Genomic DNA, 12744 nt, shown 5'->3' with positions numbered 1-12744 from the left:
ATACCCTAATTTCCTCGCTATGAAGGCCAGCATGACATTTGCTTCCTTTACTGCATGCTGTACCCGTATTTATGAATGATTTCAACGACTGATGTACCAAAATACCCAGGTCTCAATACCCCTCCGCTTTTACAAATCGGTCAACATTCAGATAAAATTCGACCTTCAAGGTTTTGCCACAAAAGTGGAAAAACTCACACTTATCTACATTATATGGCATGTGCCATCCATTTGCCCATTCACCTAATCTGTCCAATCCCGCTGCAGCCTCCTAGCATCCTCCTCGCAGCTCGCTCTGCCACCCAGCTTGGTGTGATTTGCAAACTTGGAGATATTACATTGATGGAATTATTGTAAATCGCCACAGCTCGAGGAAACGGTACCGCCGCTCCTTTCTGCTCCTCCTTATTAAACTGCCGCCCAGCCTTGCTCCCGCTCATCTCTGCTGCCGCACTGTAAACAGCCACTCCTGTGTGTTCTCGCTTTTTAAATTGCCGCTTCCCTCTGCTCGTGCTATTTGAAAAATGACTCAAATCCTTTACTCCCTCACTTTACAAGCGCTCCTCACTGCTCCCGCTCTTTTCCAGAAGTATACCTGTGCCTCAGCTCATTTAACAGCCGCTCCTCTCTGTGTCCGCTCTTCAAACAGTTGGAAAGCTAAATTTTTCAATGCACGGTTTCCGAAATACTTCCATAAAAACTGCATTGGCCGGGAATCGAACCCGGGTGTCCGCGTGGCAGGCGAGAATTCTACCCCTGAACCACCAATGCTCACATTACGAACACATTCAAGTTTAAAGATAGTGCAATTAGTGTTTAATTTTTGTTAATAAAAGGCGAAGAACAACAAAGCACCTCATATTCTGAAGATAGAAACATAGAAACTTAGAAAGTAGGTGCAGGAGTAGGCCATTCGTCCCTTCCAGCCAGCACCACCATTCAATATGATCATGGCTGAGCATGCAACTTCACTTCCCCTTCCTAATTTCTCTCCATACCCCTTGATCACTTTAGCCGTAAGGGCCATATCTCACTCTCTTTCGAGTATATCTATCAAACTCGCTTCCACATCTTTCTGTGGTACAGAATTCCACAGGTTCACAATGATCTGAGTGAAGAAGTTTCTCCTCGTGTCGGTCCTAAATGGTTTACGCTTTATCCTTAGACTGTGACCGCTGGTACTGGGCTTCCTGCATTCGGACTGCGGGAACCTTTTTACGCCATCAAACCTGTCCATTCCCGACCAAATTGTAAATGTTTCTATGAGTTCCCCTCTCATTCTTCTAAATTCCAGCGAGTATAAGCCTAGTCGATCCAATCTTTCTTCATGTCAGTCCTGCCATCCCTGGAATCAGTCTGGTGAATATTCGCTACACTCCCTCAAAAGCAAGAATGTCCTTCCTCAGATTAGATGATCATAACTGCACACAATACTCAAGGTCTGGTCTCACCAAGATCCTGTACAAGTCTCCATGCTCCGATACCCTAATCTCCTCGCTATGAAGGCCAGCATGACATTTGCTTCCTTTACTGCATGCTGTACCCGTATTTATGAATGATTTCAACGACTGATGTATCAAAAAACCCAGGTCTCAATACCCCTCCGCTTTTACAAATCGGTCAACATTCATATAAAATTCGACCTTCAAGGTTTTGCCACCAAAGTGGAAAAACTCACACATATCTACATTATATGGCATGTGCCATCCATTTGCCCATTCACCTAATCTGTCCAATCCCGCTGCAGCCTCCTAGCATCCTCCTCGCAGCTCGCTCTGCCACCCAGCTTGTTGTGATTTGCAAACTTGGAGATATTACATTGATGGAATTATTGTAAATCGCCACAGCTCGAGGAAACGGTACCGCCGCTCCTTTCTGCTCGTCCTTATTAAACTGCCGCCCAGCCTTGCTCCCGCTCATCTCTGCTGCCGCACTGTAAACAGCCACTCCTGTGTGTTCTCGCTTTTTAAATTGCCGCTTCCCTCTGCTCGTGCTATTTGAAAAATGACTCAAATCCTTTACTCCCTCACTTTACAAGCGCTCCTCACTGCTCCCGCTCTTTATACAGAAGTATACCTGTGCCTCCGCTCATTTAACAGCCGCTCCTCTCTGTGTCCGCTCTTCAAACAGTTGGGAAGCTTAATTTTTAAATGCACGGTTTCCGAAATACTTCCATAAAAACTGCATTGGCCGGGAATCGAACCCGGGTTTCCCGCGTGGCAGGCGAGAATTCTACCCCGGAACCACCAATGCTCACAATACGAACACATTCAAGTTTAAAGATAGTGCAATTAGAGTATAATTTTTGCTAATAAAAGGCGAAGAACAACAAAGCACCTCATATTCTGAAGATAGAAACATAGAAACTTAGAAAGTAGGTGCAGGAGTAGGCCATTCGTATATTCCTGCCAGCATCACCATTCAATATGATCATGGCTGAGCATGCAACTTCACTTCCCCTTCCTGATTTCTCTCCATACCCCTTGATCACTTTAGCCGTAAGGGCCATATCTCACTCTCTTTGGAGTATATCTATCAAACTGGCTTCCACATCTTTCTGTGGTACAGAATTCCACAGGTTCACAATGATCTGAGTGAAGAAGTTTCTCCTCGTGTCGGTCCTAAATGGTTTAGACTTTATCCTTAGACAGTGACCGCTGGTACTGGGCTTCCTGCATTCGGACTGCGGGAACCTTTTTACGCCATCAAACCTGTCCATTCCCGACCAAATTTTAAATGTTTCTATGAGCTCCCCTCTCATTCTTCTAAATTCCAGCGAGTATAAGCCTAGTCGATCCAGTCTTTCTTCATGTCAGTCCTGCCATCCCTGGAATCAGTCTGGTGAATATTCGCTGCACTCCCTCAAAAGCAAGAATGTCCTTCCTCAGATTAGATGAACATAACTGCACACAATACTCAAGGTCTGGTCTCACCAAGATCCTGTACAAGTCTCCATGCTCCGATACCCTAATCTCCTCGCTATGAAGGCCAGCATGACATTTGCTTCCTTTACTGCATGCTGTACCCGTATTTATGAATGATTTCAACGACTGATGTACCAAAATACCCAGGTCTCAATACCCCTCCGCTTTTACAAATCGGTCAACATTCAGATAAAATTCTACCTTCAAGGTTTTGCCACCAAAGTGGAAAAACTCACACTTATCTACATTATATGGCATGTGCCATCCATTTGCCCATTCACCTAATCTGTCCAATCCCGCTGCAGCCTGCTAGCATCCTCCTCGCAGCTCGCTCTGCCACCCAGCTTGGTGTGATTTGCAAACTTGGAGATATTACATTGATGGAATTATTGTAAATCGCCACAGCTCGAGGAAACGGTACCGCCGCTCCTTTCTGCTCCTCCTTATTAAACTGCCGCCCAGCCTTGCTCCCGCTCATCTCTGCTGCCGCACTGTAAACTGCCACTCCTGTGTGTTCTCGCTTTTTAAATTGCCGCTTCCCTCTGCTCGTGCTATTTGAAAAATGACTCAAATCCTTTACTCCCTCACTTTACAAGCGCTCCTCACTGCTCCCGCTCTTTATACAGAAGTATACCTGTGCCTCAGCTCATTTAACAGCCGCTCCTCTCTGTATCCGCTCTTCAAACAGTTGGAAAGCTAAATTTTTAAATGCACGGTTTCCGAAATACTTCCATAAAAACTGCATTGGCCGGGAATCGAACCCGGGTCTCCCGCGTGGCAGGCGAGAATTCTACCCCTGAACCACCAATGCTCACATTACGAATACATTCAAGTTTAAAGATAGTGCAATTAGTGTTTAATTTTTGTTAATAAAAGGCGAAGAACAACAAAGCACCTCATATTCTGAAGATAGAAACATAGAAACTTAGAAAGTAGGTGCAGGAGTAGGCCATTCGTCCCTTCCAGCCAGCACCACCATTCAATATGATCATGGCTGAGCATGCAACTTCACTTCCCCTTCCTGATTTCTCTCCATACCCCTTGATCATTTTAGCCGTGAGGGCCATATCTTACTCTCTTTAGAGTATATCTATCCAACTGGGTTCCACATCTTTCTGTGGTACAGAATTCCACAGGTTCACAATGATCTAAGTGAAGAAGTTTCTCCTCGTGTCGGTCCTAAATGGTTTACACTTTATACTTAGACTGTGACCGCTTGTACTAGGCTTCCTGCATTCGGACTGCGGGAACCTTTTTACGCCATCAAACCTGTCCATTCCCGACCAAATTTTAAATGTTTCTATGAGCTCCCCTCTCATTCTTCTAAATTCCAGCGAGGATAAGCCGAGTCGATCCAGTCTTTCTTCATGTCAGTCCTGCCATCCCTGGAATCAGTCTGATGAATATTCGCTACACTCCCTCAAAAGCAAGAATGTCCTTCCTCAGATTAGATGATCATAACTGCACACAATACTCAAGGTCTGGTCTCATCAAGATCCTGTACAAGTCTCCATGATCCGATACCCTAATCTCCTCGCTATGAAGGCCAGCATGACATTTGCTTCCTTTACTGCATGCTGTACCCGTATTTATGAATGATTTCAACGACTGATGTACCAAAATACCCAGGTCTCAATACCCCTCCGCTTTTACAAATCGGTCAACATTCAGATAAAATTCTACCTTCAAGTTTTGCCACCAAAGTGGAAAACCTCACACTTATCTACATTATATGGCATGTGCCATCCATTTGCCCATTCACCTAATCTGTCCAATCCCGCTGCAGCCTCCTAGCATCCTCCTCGCAGCTCGCTCTGCCACCCAGCTTGGTGTGATTTGCAAACTTAGAGATATTACATTGATGGAATTATTGTAAATCGCCACAGCTCGAGGAAACGGTACCGCCGCTCCTTTCTGCTCCTCCTTATTAAACTGCCGCCCAGCCTTGCTCCCGCTCATCTCTGCTGCCGCACTGTAAACAGCCACTCTTGTGTGTTCTCGCTTTTTAAATTGCCGCTTCCCTCTGCTCGTGCTATTTGAAAAATGACTCAAATCCTTCACTCCCTCACTTTACAAGCGCTCCTCACTGCTCCCGCTCTTTATACAGAAGTATATCTGTGCCTCCGCTCATTTAACAGCCGCTTCTCTCGGTGTCCGCTCTTTGAAAAGTCGGTAAGATTAATTTTTAAATGCACGGTTTCCGAAATACTTCCATAAAAATTGCATTGGCCGGGAACCGAACCCTCGTCTCCCGCGTGGCACGCGTGAATTCTACCCCTGAACCACCAATGCTCACATTGCGAACACATTCAAGTTTAAAGATAGTGCAATTAGTGTTTAATTTTTGCTCATAAAAGGCGAAGAACAACAAAGCACCTCATATTCTGAAGATAGAAACATAGAAACTTAGAAAGTAGTTGCAGGAGTAGGCCATTCGTCCCTTCCAGCCAGCACCACCATTCAATATGATCATGGCTGAGCATGCAACTTCACTTCCCCTTCCTGATTTCTCTCCATACCCCTTGATCATTTTAGCCGTAAGGGCCATATCTCACTCTCTTTAGAGCATATCTATCCAACTGGGTTCCACATCTTTCTGTGGTACAGAATTCCAGAGGTTCACAATGATCTAAGTGAAGAAGTTTCTCCTCGTGTCGGTCCTAAATGGTTTACACTTTATCCTTAGACTGTGACCGCTTGTACTAGGCTTCCTGCATTCGGACTGCGGGAACCTTTTTACGCCATCAAACCTGTCCATTCCCGACCAAATTGTAAATGTTTCTATGAGTTCCCCTGTCATTCTTCTAAATTCCAGCGAGGATAAGCCTAGTCGATCCAGTCTTTCTTCATGTCAGTCCTGCCATCCCTGGAATCAGTCTGGTGAATATTCGCTACACTCCCTCAAAAGCAAGAATGTCCTTCCTCAGATTAGATGATCATAACTGCACACAATACTCAAGGTCTGGTCTCACCAAGATCCTGTACAAGTCTCCATGCTCCGATACCCTAATCTCCTCGCTATGAAGGCCAGCATGACATTTGCTTCCTTTACTGCATGCTGTACCCGTATTTATGAATGATTTCAACGACTGATGTACCAAAATACCCAGGTCTCAATACCCTTCCGCTTTTACAAATCGGTCAACATTCAGATAAAATTCTACCTTCAAGGTTTTGCCACCAAAGTGGAAAAACTCACACTTATCTACATTATATGGCATGTGCCATCCAATTGCCCATTCACCTAATCTGTCCAATCCCGCTACAGCCTCCTAGCATCCTCCTCGCAGCTCGCTCTACGACCCAGCTTGGTGTGATTTTCAAACTTGGAGATATTACATTGATGGAATTATTGTAAATCGCCACAGCTCGAGGAAACGGTACCGCCGCTCCTTTCTGCTCCTCCTTATTAAACTGCCGCCCAGCCTTGCTCCCGCTCATCTCTGCTGCCGCACTGTAAACAGCCACTCTTGTGTGTTCTCGCTTTTTAAATTGCCGCTTCCCTCTGCTCGTGCTATTTGAAAAATGACTCAAATCCTTTACTCCCTCACTTTACAAGCGCTCCTCACTGCTCCCGCTCTTTATACAGAAGTATATCTGTGCCTCCGCTCATTTAACAGCCGCTCCTCTCTGTGTCATCTCTTTAAACAGTCGGTCAGCTTAATTTTTAAATGCACGGTTTCCGAAATACTTCCATAAAAACTGCATTGACCGGGAATCGAACCCGTGTCTCCCGCGTGGCAGGCGAGAATTCTACCCCTGAACCACCAATGCTCACATTGCAAACACATTCAAGTTTAAAGATAGTGCAATTAGTGTTTAATTTTTGTTAATAAAAGGCGAAGAACAACAAAGCACCTCATATTCTGAAGATAGAAACATAGAAACATAGAAAGTAGGTGCAGGAGTAGGCCATTCATCCCTTCCAGCCAGCACCACCATTCAATATGATCATGGCTGAGCATGCAACTTCACTTCCCCTTCCTCATTTCTCTCCATACCCCTTGATCATTTCAGCCGTGAGGGCCATATCTCACTCTCTTTAGAGTATATCTATCCAACTGGGTTCCACATCTTTCTGTGGTGCAGAATTCCACAGGTTCACAATGATCTGAGTGAAGAAGTTTCTCCTCGTGTCGGTCCTAAATGGTTTACACTTTATCCTTAGACTGTGACCGCTTGTACTAGGCTTCCTGCATTCGGATTGCGGGAAACTTTTTACGCCATCAAACCTGTCCATTCCCGACCAAATTGTAAATGTTTCTATGAGTTCCCCTCTCATTCTTCTAAATTCCAGCGAGTATAAGCCTAGTCGATCCAGTCTTTCTTCATGTCAGTCCTGCCATCCCTGGAATCAGTCTGGTGAATATTCGCTACACTCCCTCAAAAGCAAGAATGTCCTTCCTCAGATTAGATGATCATAACTGCACACAATACTCAAGGTCTGGTCTCACCAAGATCCTGTACAAGTCTCCATGCTCCGATACCCTAATCTCCTCGCTATGAAGGCCAGCATGACATTTGCTTCCTTTACTGCATGCTGTACCCGTATTTATGAATGATTTCAACGACTGATGTACCAAAATACCCAGGTCACAATACCCCTCCGCTTTTACAAATCGGTCAACATTCAGATAAAATTCTACCTTCAAGGTTTTGCCACCAAAGTGGAAAAACTCACACTTATCTACATTATATGGCATGTGCCATCCAATTGCCCATTCACCTAATCTGTCCAATCCCGCTGCAGCCTCCTAGCATCCTCCTCGCAGCTCGCTCTGCGACCCAGCTTGGTGTGATTTTCAAACTTGGAGATATTACATTGATGGAATTATTGTAAATCGCCACAGCTCGAGGAAACGGTACCGCCGCTCCTTTCTGCTCCTCCTTATTAAACTGCCGCCCAGCCTTGCTCCCGCTCATCTCTGCTGCCGCACTGTAAACAGCCACTCTTGTGTGTTCTCGCTTTTTAAATTGCCGCTTCCCTCTGCTCGTGCTATTTGAAAAATGACTCAAATCCTTTACTCCCTCACTTTACAAGCGCTCCTCACTGCTCCCGCTCTTTATACAGAAGTATATCTGTGCCTCCGCTCATTTAACAGCCGCTCCTCTCTGTGTCCGCTCTTTAAACAGTCGGTAAGCTTAATTTTTAAATGCACGGTTTCCGAAATACTTCCATAAAAACTGCATTGACCGGGAATCGAACCCGGGTCTCCCGCGTGGCAGGCGAGAATTGTACCCCTGAACCACCAATGCTCACATTGCAAACACATTCAAGTTTAAAGATAGTGCAATTAGTGTTTAATTTTTGTTAATAAAAGGCGTAGAACAACAAAGCACCTCATATTCTGAAGATAGAAACATAGAAACTTAGAAAGTAGGTGCAGGAGTAGGCCATTCGTCCCTTCCAGCCAGCACCACCATTCAATATGATCATGGCTGAGCATGCAACTTCACTTCCCCTTCCTGATTTCTCTCCATACCCCTTGATCATTTTAGCCGTGAGGGCCATATCTCACTCTCTTTAGAGTATATCTATCCAACTGGGTTCCACATCTTTCTGTGGTACAGAATTCCACAGGTTCACAATGATCTGAGTGAAGAAGTTTCTCCTCGTGTCGGTCCTAAATGGTTTACACTTTATCCTTAGACTGTGACCGCTTGTACTAGGCTTCTTGCATTCGGACTGTGGGAACCTTTTTACGCCATCAAACCTGTCCATTCCCGACCAAATTGTAAATGTTTCTATGAGTTCCCCTCTCATTCTTCTAAATTCCAGCGAGTATAAGCCTAGTCGATCCAGTCTTTCTTCATGTCAGTCCTGCCATCCCTGGAATCAGTCTGATGAATATTCGCTACACTCCCTCAAAAGCAAGAATGTCCTTCCTCAGATTAGATGATCATAACTGCACACAATACTCAAGGTGTGGTCTCACCAAGATCCTGTACAAGTCTCAATGCTCCGATACCCTAATCTCCTCGCTATGAAGGCCAGCATGACATTTGCTTCCTTTACTGCATGCTGTACCCGTATTTATGAATGATTTCAACGACTGATGTACCAAAATACCCAGGTCTCAATACCCCTCCGCTTTTACAAATCGGTCAACATTCAGATAAAATTCTACCTTCAAGGTTTTGCCACCAAAGTGGAAAAACTCACAATTATCTACATTATATGGCATGTGCCATCCATTTGCCCATTCACCTAATCTGTCCAATCCCGCTGCAGCCTCCTAGCATCCTCCTCGCAGCTCGCTCTGCCACCCAGCTTGGTGTGATTTGCAAACTTGGAGATATTACATTGATGGAATTATTGTAAATCGCCACAGCTCGAGGAAACGGTACCGCCGCTCCTTTCTGCTCCTCCTTATTAAACTGCCGCCCAGCCTTGCTCCCGCTCATCTCTGCTGCCGCACGTAAACAGCCACTCTTGTGTTTTCTCGCTTTTTAAATTGCCGCTTCCCTCTGCTCGTGCTATTTGAAAAATGACTCAAATCCTTTACTCCCTCACTTTACAAGCGCTCCTCACTGCTCCCGCTCTTTATACAGAAGTATATCTGTGCCTCCGCTCATTTAACAGCCGCTCCTCTCTGTGTCCGCTCTTTAAACAGTCGGTAAGCTTAATTTTTAAATGCACGGTTTCCGAAATACTTCCATAAAAACTGCATTGGCCGGGAATTGAACCCGGGTCTCCCGCGTGGCAGGCGAGAATTCTACCCCTGAACCACCAATGCTCACATTACGAACACATTCAAGTTTAAAGATAGTGCAATTAGTGTTTAATTTTTGCTGATAAAAGGCGAAGAACAACAAAGCACCTCATATTCTGAAGATAGAAACATAGAAACTTAGAAAGTAGTTGCAGGAGTTAGCCATTCGTCCCTTCCAGCCAGCACCACCATTCAATATGATCATGGCTGAGCATGCAACTTCACTTCCCCTTCCTGATTTCTCTCCATACCCCTTGATCACTTTAGCCGTGAGGGCCATATCTCACTCTCTTTAGAGTATATCTATCCAACTGGGTTCCACATCTTTCTGTGGTACAGAATTCCAAAGGTTCACAATGATCTAAGTGAAGAAGTTTCTCCTCGTGTCGGTCCTAAATGGTTTACATTTTATACTTAGACTGTGACCGCTTGTACTAGGCTTCCTGCATTCGGACTGCGGGAACCTTTTTACGCCATCAAATCTGTCCATTCCCGACCAAATTTTAAATGTTTCTATGAGCTCCCCTCTCATTCTTCTAAACTCCAGCGAGTATAAGCCTAGTCGATCCAGTCTTTCTTCATGTCAGTCCTGCCATCCCTGGAATCAGTCTGGTGAATATTCGCTACACTCCCTCAAAAGCAAGAATGTCCTTCCTCAGATTAGATGATCATAACTGCACACAATATTCAAGGTCTGGTCTCACCAAGATCCTGTACAAGTCTCCATGCTCCGATACCCTAATCTCCTCGCTATGAAGGCCAGCATGACATTTGCTTCCTTTACTGCATGCTGTACCCGTATTTATGAATGATTTCAACGACTGATGTCCCAAAATACCCAGGGCTCAATACCCCTCCGCTTTTACAAATCGGTCAACATTCAGATAAAATTCTACCTTCAAGGTTTTGCCACCAAAGTGGAAAAACTCACACTTATCGACATTATATGGCATGTGCCATCCAATTGCCCATTCACCTAATCTGTCCAATCCCGCTGCAGCCTCCTAGCATCCTCCTCGCAGCTCGCTCTACGACCCAGCTTGGTGTGATTTTCAAACTTGGAGATATTACATTGATGGAATTATTGTAAATCGCCACAGCTCGAGGAAACGGTAACGCCGCTCCTTTCTGCTCCTCCTTATTAAACTGCCGCCCAGCCTTGCTCCCGCTCATCTCTGCTGCCGCACGTAAACAGCCACTCTTGTGTGTTCTCGCTTTTAAAATTGCCGCTTCCCTCTGCTCGTGCTATTTGAAAAATGACTCAAATCCTTTACTCCCTCACTTTACAAGCGCTCCTCACTGCTGTCGCTCTTTATACAGAAGTATATCTGTGCCTCCGCTCATTTAACAGCCGCTCCTCTCTGTGTCCGCTCTTCTCTGTGTCCGCTCTTTGAACAGTCGGTAAGCTTAATTTTTCAATGCACGGTTTCCGAAATACTTCCATAAAAACTGCATTGGCCGGGAATCGAACCCGGGTCTCCCCGTGGCAGGCGAGTATTCTACCCCTGAACCACCAATGCTCACATTACGAACACATTCAAGTATAAAGATAGTGCAATTAGTGTTTAATTTTTGCTGATAAAAGGCGAAAAACAACAAAGCACCTCATATTCTGAAGATAGAAACATAGAAACTTAGAAAGTAGGTGCAGGAGTCGGCCATTCTTCCCTTCCAGCCAGCACCACCATTCAATATGATCATGGCTGAGCATGCAACTTCACTTCCCCTTCCTGATTTCTCTCCATAACCCTTGATCACTTTAGCCGTAAGGGCCATATCTCACTCTCTTTCGAGTATATATATCAAACTGGCTTCCACATCTTTCTGTGGTACAGAATTCCAGAGGTTCACAATGATCTGAGTGAAGAAGTTTCTCCTCGTGTCGGTCCTAAATGGTTTACACTTTATCCTTCCACTGTGACCGCTGGTACTGGGCTTCCTGCATTCGGACTGCGGGAACCTTTTTACGCCATCAAACCTGTCCATTCCCGACCAAATTTTAAATGTTTCTATGAGCTCCCCTCTCATTCTTCTAAATTCCAGCGAGTATAAGCCTAGTCGATCCAGTCTTTCTTCATGTCAGTCCTGCCATCCCTGGAATCAGTCTGATGAATATTCGCTACACTCCCTCAAAAGCAAGAATGTCCTTCCTCAGATTAGATGATCATAACTGCACACAATACTCAAGGTCTTGTCTCATCAAGATCCTGTACAAGTCTCCATGCTCCGATACCCTAATCTCCTCGCTATGAAGGCCAGCATGACATTTGCTTCCTTTACTGCATGCTGTACCCGTATTTAGAATGATTTCAACGACTGATGTACCAAAATACCCAGGTCTCAATACCCCTCCGCTTTTACAAATCGGTCAACATTCAGATAAAATTCTACCTTCAAGGTTTTGCCACCAAAGTGGAAAAACTCACACTTATCTACATTATATGGCATGTGCCATCCATTTGCCCATTCACCTAATCTGTCCAATCCCGCTGCAGCCTCCTAGCATCCTCCTCGCAGCTCGCTCTACCACCCAGCTTGGTGTGATTTGCAAACTTAGAGATATTACATTGATGGAATTATTGTAAATCGCCACAGCTCGAGGAAACGGTACCGCCGCTCCTTTCTGCTCCTCCTTATTAAACTGCCGCCCAGCCTTGCTCCCGCTCATCTCTGCTGCCGCACTGTAAACAGCCACTCTTGTGTGTTCTCGCTTTTTAAATTGCCGCTTCCCTCTGCACGTGCTATTTGAAAAATGACTCAAATCCTTTACTCCCTCACTTTACAAGCGCTCCTCACTGCTCCCGGTCTTTATACAGAAGTATATCTGTGCCTCCGCTCATTTAACAGCCGCTCCTCTCTGTGTCCGCTCTTTAAACAGTCGGTAAGCTTAATTTTTCAATGCACGGTTTCCGAAATACTTCCATAAAAACTGCATTGGCCGGGAATCGAACCCGGGTCTCCCCGTGGCAGGCGAGTATTCTACCCCTGAACCACCAATGCTCACATTAAGAACACATTCAAGTATAAAGATAGTGCAATTAGTGTTTAATTTTTGCTGATAAAAGGCGAAAAACAACAAAGCACCTCATATTCTGAAGATAGAAACA

General features: G+C 45.0%; 1 protein-coding gene and 8 non-coding genes across 9 annotated transcripts in view; all 9 read right to left on the bottom strand.

Annotated features, from left to right (window-relative positions):
* LOC139248232 (zinc finger protein 84-like) overlaps window positions 1-12744 on the bottom strand; it is a 1036220-nt gene that overhangs the window by 458576 nt on the left and 564900 nt on the right. The gene's annotated exons all lie outside the window — the stretch shown is intronic.
* trnag-gcc (transfer RNA glycine (anticodon GCC)) lies at window positions 702-771 on the bottom strand. Its single transcript has one exon. It is a non-coding gene; the product is annotated as a tRNA-Gly (tRNA).
* trnag-gcc (transfer RNA glycine (anticodon GCC)) lies at window positions 2183-2253 on the bottom strand. Its single transcript has one exon. It is a non-coding gene; the product is annotated as a tRNA-Gly (tRNA).
* On the bottom strand, window positions 3665-3735 carry trnag-gcc (transfer RNA glycine (anticodon GCC)). The gene has a single exon. It is a non-coding gene; the product is annotated as a tRNA-Gly (tRNA).
* Window positions 6628-6698, bottom strand: trnag-gcc (transfer RNA glycine (anticodon GCC)). Its single transcript has one exon. It is a non-coding gene; the product is annotated as a tRNA-Gly (tRNA).
* trnag-gcc (transfer RNA glycine (anticodon GCC)) lies at window positions 8110-8180 on the bottom strand. The gene has a single exon. It is a non-coding gene; the product is annotated as a tRNA-Gly (tRNA).
* trnag-gcc (transfer RNA glycine (anticodon GCC)) lies at window positions 9591-9661 on the bottom strand. The gene has a single exon. It is a non-coding gene; the product is annotated as a tRNA-Gly (tRNA).
* Window positions 11088-11157, bottom strand: trnag-gcc (transfer RNA glycine (anticodon GCC)). The gene has a single exon. It is a non-coding gene; the product is annotated as a tRNA-Gly (tRNA).
* On the bottom strand, window positions 12568-12637 carry trnag-gcc (transfer RNA glycine (anticodon GCC)). The gene has a single exon. It is a non-coding gene; the product is annotated as a tRNA-Gly (tRNA).

This window comes from Pristiophorus japonicus, unplaced genomic scaffold (genome assembly GCF_044704955.1).
Source record: "Pristiophorus japonicus isolate sPriJap1 unplaced genomic scaffold, sPriJap1.hap1 HAP1_SCAFFOLD_29, whole genome shotgun sequence".
NCBI lineage: Eukaryota > Metazoa > Chordata > Chondrichthyes > Pristiophoridae > Pristiophorus > Pristiophorus japonicus.
Note: the sequence above shows the minus strand (reverse complement) of the source record. Positions and strands in the feature narration are given on the sequence as shown.